Consider the following 6,000-nt stretch of genomic DNA (forward strand, 5'->3'; position numbering starts at 1 on the left):
CTAATGTAATAAGCTGCATCACAAATTATAAGTTCCTATGGAAAACTCAACTTTATTGCCAAAGCTATCAAACAGATGGTTGAAATCCTGCTTTCAAGTTACATCACACATTCCTGGAGGGGGTATGGTAGATTATTATTATTTCTGAATGTACTTTAACAGTAATAATTACCACACCATTTACTAAGTATTCGTTAGTTCCTGACACTGGTTTAAGCATCACATATACATTATTTGAACAAGGCTATAAATTATTACCTTTAAAAATAAGGACAAGGAAGCACAGAGAGTTTATATTATTTGCTGAAGGTGATACAGACAGTAAGTTGGAAGACTCATGACAGTCTCTGGCTCCTAATAATCACGCTAAAATGTTGATTATATACTTACTATATACCAGAAGATGATATTGAGGAAACAAAAACTCAGTCAATTTGGCTATAACATACATATTCTTTATTTCAAGGGTTACCTATATGGAAATAAATGTTATTATGAATTTTAATCTCATAAATGTATAGGTCAGAAAGTAGCTCTTATATTAAAACCAGCATAAAACACCCAACATGTAAACCATTAAAAATACATCGAATGTAAAGATTATTGTTACTATACCATTAAATGTTTCAGTTAATTTTTAGGAGAAAGTCAGTGAAATGACAGAAAAAAATGAAATATACAGTATCTGTCTCAGCACACAGATCACTGGCAGATAAATAACTACAGACTGAAATGGTCTCCTAAATAAAACTACTAAATAATGCAAGTTATTCCCAGAATTAGTAATAATTCCTAATTAAGCAATCCTACTTTATTAATAAGCATAACTCCAAAGTTGATAAAATCATGATAAAGTCTGTGAACTCATATTCTCATGACAGTGTAAATGTGCTCAACTCTTTGGGGAGGCAAACATTTGGCAATATAGAAACATTTATATCCTCTGACCTAGTAATTTCATTTGAGATTAGTACCGTATGGAAAACAATTCAAAATAAGAAAAAAAGATAAATGCACAGAGATGCTCAATTCAGTGTTAAAATAGAAACTGAAAACAACTATTTTCCTGTTGGGCATTTAAAATTGAGTATACGTAGAGGTGCCTGGGTGGCTCAGTTGGTTAACTGTCCAACTCTTGATTTTGGCTCAGGTCATGAGCTCACGGTTCGTGAGTGAGATCAAGCCCTGTGACCCACTGGCTCTGCACTGACAGCATGGAGCCTCCTTAGGATTCTCTCTCCCTCTCTCTTTCCCCTCCTCCTGCTTGTGCATGCATGCACAAGCTCTCTCTCTCAAAATAAATCAACTTAAAAAAATTAAAAAAATAAAATTGAGGAAATGTTAATACTCATTTGGTAAACTATCAGGTAACCATTATATATTACAAAGGTTAGACAGTATGGGAAAATGCTAAAGCTAGAAAAGTAAAACGTAAGTGTAAAATTCTGTTAAAACTACAATGTATATGCAGAAATTAGAAGGCAACAAAAGTAATGAAAAGTTATTTATCAGTAGGACACTTGTAATTGATTTTTAGTAACACTATTTTAACTGTTCAATAAATAGAAAAAAACACACTAGCCCACATAACAAGAATTAGAAAAATCAAAGCTATAAAATTGGAACGACAAAGGTTTAGATTCAGGTAGGCAAACTAAAGAACATTTAGGGAATTTGTAAATTAAGGGAGTATTATAAAGATAATGATACACAGGACTAGCCAAAAAATCAAAATACTCTTGGTATTTTGCCCACTGGCTTTTTGCCAATTTTAATCATTCCCACCCTTTCTCTTTCCCTAGTAATCTTGTTGAGAATCTCTGTGATAATAAGCTACTACTACCATTGGGAGTGTTTCTATTCCTTGGGTATTAAGACAGGAAAAAAATGGGAATCACTATCTTTGTTAAGATACAGAATGCAGACATGAATGCGTAAGTCTAGCCTGGAGAGCATTCTACTTACATCCCTTCTTGTTACAAAAAAAAATGTTTTTATTTTTTTATATTATTTTTAAAGTTTTTTAATGTTTACTTATTTTGACAGAGAGAGGGCAAGCAGGGAAGGAGGAGGGGGAGAGAGAGAGAGAGAGAGAGAGAGAGAGAGAATATCTCAACCAGGTTCCATGCTGCCAGCACAGAGTCCGATGCAGAGCTCGAACACACTAACCACGAGATCATGACCTGAGCAGTTGGATGCTTAACCGACTGAGCCACCTAGGTGCCCATAAAAAATGTTTTTAATCACTGTACTACCACTGCCAAAATTCTGCCAAGAAGAAAAAGCATCACTTAAACATACTTAAAAATGTAAATGAATATACAAGTTTCAAAATTGTTAAAAAATAAATGAAAATAGTACATATACATATATCTGTAATTAATATAATACATAACACATTCATAGTAATATATTTAAAATAATTCCAATTATTGTTGGCCTTAAAGATCCACAAACTTCCTTTTATTTTTTTGAAATTATATTTTACTTTTTCTTGAGCTTATATATTTACTTCTTTTCTTGAGCTTAAGAAACAGAGCAAAAGAAATGTTTTGTGGGTTTTCCCTTGGACGTAAATAGGTGGATACTACTACTAATACCCCCTCATTAAGAATTACATTAGGAGAACATGCAGCAGTTTAGATACGTTCTTAGTCTCATGGAATAGGTGTGAGTATAGGATAAACGCAGAAATACTAAGTTAAACTACTGACTGTAACAAGGCAGATTTGTTGTTTTTCTATAGTACATTTTAATCACAGTGAATTGCTTAACAAACACTTAATGTATTGACTTTTACAAGGATCAGTTGACTATCCAATTGTTATTCGATGGGTTATTTTTTTTTTTTTAAGTTTATTTTGAGACAGAGACAGTGTGAGTGGGGGAGGGGCTGAGAGAAAGGGAGAGAGTGAGAATCCCACCCAGGCTATGTGCTACCAGCGCAGAGTCCCATTCGGGGCTTGAACTCATGAAACTCAGAGATCATGACCTGAGCTGAAACCAAGAGTTCCATGCCTAACCGACTGAGGGACCCAGGTGCCCCATATTCAGTATTTTGGGTTTTTTTCTAAGTTTATTTATTTTTGAGAGAGAGAGAGGGCAAGCAAGCGCACAAGTGGGGGAGGGGCAGAGAGAGGAAGACAGAATCCTAAACAGGCTCTAGGCTCTGAGCCGTCAGCACAGAGCGCCCACGGGGCTCTAACTCACAAACCTCAAGATCATGACCTGAGCCGAAGTTAGACGCTCAACGGACTGAGCCACCCAGGTGCCCCTCAGTGGGTTTTTAAAAGACAGACTGTATTATTTGCTCAAGATGACACAGGTAAGATCTACACATTTGCTCTAACATGATCTAACAATTTCATTAATCGGCAGAGAACATATAAATCATTAAACCCAACTTTTTCAAAACACAAAAATTTAGGTAGGCAAAATGTTCATTATTTATTGAGACTTCATACTAGTTGATGTATAGCCTATTATTTTTAAAAATGATATTCAGAAAGCTTTCAAATCCTGACTACCAAGAAAAAGCATTCCTCCAAATTATTTGTTAAAGAGCTGACATAACAACCTTACTTTGTGCTGTTATTTTAATTTTTAAATATGAAACAAATACTCTCAAGTAAATACAGGAATTTCTGGTTTACATATATAATAGATTATGGTATAGTCCCCAAAGATGAAATAAACATTCTAATATGGTTATTTTAAAAAGAACTTCGAGGAAATGCAATCAGGTCTACAGAAGGCATGGGTACCTTAGAAACACACACACACACAGAGTTCCTGAAAGCTACTTCTTTACTGACAGACACCTACATTCTAAATTACCACAATACATTTTAAATAATTCAAAACTTAACGGCAGTAATCCTCTCAAAGCAAGATTAAACATGTTTCAGGAAAGCAGCATAGAGACCACCATAAATTTGTAAGATTCTTACAAATTACAAGGACTAGAATTTCTAACTGTTACTTAATTATTGGTGACCTTGAAGATCCAAGAACATCCTTAACTCTACTTTGTGATCTGCAGAAGGGCATCTCTATTTTTTAACATAACTTTACAATGGTGTTCCTGAAGTTTTGAGGAGTGTTGACAGTGGATTTCTCAAGTCAGTGTAACACATTTAATTACAAGATGTAATTGCCACCGTATTGGTCTTTCAGGTCACTTAATCCTGTAGGGTTGACTTTTAAACAAGCTTATCACCTTCGTAATTTTGGCACACTAGACTAAGTAAGGTTACACGCTATTTAAAAATTACGCCTAGAAAAGCTATTACTGACAATGTCAGTGGTTTCTTCAAATAGGACAAAAAGTGCACTCAAAGGAACAGTTTTTGTTTTGATTTCAAGTATGTCTATTAAACTTACACATTGTTACTGTTTCCATAATTTAAAATTCCTAAGAAATCACAACTTTCACATTATAATTTAGGGATCGGTCAATATGCCTAAAGTCCATCAGGTGTACTGCCTTTTACTCCATCATATTCACAGTAGTTTTGCTCTTGGCCTCAACCAGTTTTAAGCTCCCGATTAAGCAAAGGCAGTTTTACACTACCTAAGGACACAAAAATAGTACCCAGCTCCTCCGCCCTCTCCCTCCTCTAGCGTCGGTTCAACGAGCTAACACAGAAAACACTCACTCACTCCCTCTCCCCCTGTCTCGGCCCTGGCCCCTAGGGCATCACTAAAAAGCACAGGTTACTTCCCTACGGAGGTTCTGCAGTCCAAGCAGGGAGGTTAAAAATGGGGGAAAATACCAGAATCAATCTGCACCCACATCTCAGCCCCGCCCCACCAGGAAAAAGGGGGGTGGCGAGAGTGTGAGGGGGCAGAAAGGACAGAAAATGCCCAGACTTCCAGCTCATAGGTTCTCCATACCATTTGTTCCATCATGTTCCACCAAAGGCAGAGACCCTGACCCTATTTTCAGCGGCGCCTCCCGATCCTCCTCCCCGCCACCATCACATACACACGGTCCCCAACGACTGAGTCTTGGGTGGGGAGAACAGAGCCGGCCCTCTCCCGGCTAATCCAAGACTAAAGGGGGTCTCCTTGCGCCCCCGGCGGACCCGACCTGCAGCCCAGGGACCTCTGAACTAACCAGAGAAGGGGAAGATAAATCGGGGGGAGGGGTCTAACAGGAGCCGTTATTCCTTTTTCCTCTTCGTTAGGAAAGCGCGCGAGCGGGGAGGGGCCGGAACAACGAACGCCAGTTACCTAACGGTCCCGCCCGGCCGGTCGGGCTCCTGAAGCCGACGCCGCGCGGGCCGCTGAGGTGGCAGAACAGCCACAGTCGCCCCGAGGGCTAGGCACCGAGGCAGGAGCGCCGGAGGTGATGGGAAGCGGGGGGTGGGGACTACGGTGAGCGACGTCGCCATGTTAGTGCCTTCTTTCTCCGTATCCCTACGGTTTCCAGTCCTTCGGCCTTCCCCCATCACTACTCACCTTTCCAGGTCACTAGTTCATGCTTCCTTCGGTCGCCACCGAGGCCCGAGCTCAGCGGTGTTTACAAACTACCCCTGGAGGAAAGGGCTGAACCGCACTTTAAAGGCCACGGGCTCCCACAGGCTTCCGTCCTCTCTCGCGAGATCGGACTGACACCCCTTCCCTTCTCCCCGCCCCACTCCCGGCATCCCCCCTTTCTTCTCGGCGCCCCTCCCCTCCACCGCACACGCCCCTTCTTGCCTTCTATCTGATGGAGGGCCTCCGGGTCAGGTGATTTCGTCAGTTTAAAGGGGAAGGGGGCGGGACTTCAGGAGGGCGGGGATGGAGGGGGTGGGAACCAAAGAACACTCGGTAGCGGGTGATTGGACAAAGTGCCCGAAGGGCGGGAAGCAGGCCTGGAGGGGGCGGGATCGGAGAGCCAAAAGAGAGGAGTCTCCGTAACCTGTGCGGAAGCCTGTGATTGGCGGCGGGCTGCAGACTCGCACGGGTGTGGGGCGCTGGAGCAGGTGGATGTTGGGGTCGAGGGAAGGGTTTGAC

General features: G+C 40.8%; 1 protein-coding gene across 8 annotated transcripts in view; it reads right to left on the bottom strand.

The window, feature by feature from the left end:
- The window catches only part of ATF2 (activating transcription factor 2), an 81,740-nt gene extending 76,110 nt beyond the window's left edge, over positions 1–5,630 (bottom strand). For 4 of the 8 annotated variants that reach the window (XM_042949189.1, XM_042949185.1, XM_042949190.1 and 1 more), the window contains exon 1: positions 5,464–5,629. The gene's annotated coding sequence lies outside the window, so the exon portion shown is untranslated. Of the gene's footprint in view, positions 1–390; positions 488–5,463 lie in introns of those variants that run through there. The other 4 variants (XR_006205545.1, XM_042949192.1, XM_042949194.1 and 1 more) reach the window with 2 other exon arrangements.
- Between the last annotated feature and the right edge of the window lie 370 nt (positions 5,631–6,000).

This window comes from Panthera leo, chromosome C1 (genome assembly GCF_018350215.1).
Source record: "Panthera leo isolate Ple1 chromosome C1, P.leo_Ple1_pat1.1, whole genome shotgun sequence".
Lineage (NCBI taxonomy): Eukaryota > Metazoa > Chordata > Mammalia > Carnivora > Felidae > Panthera > Panthera leo.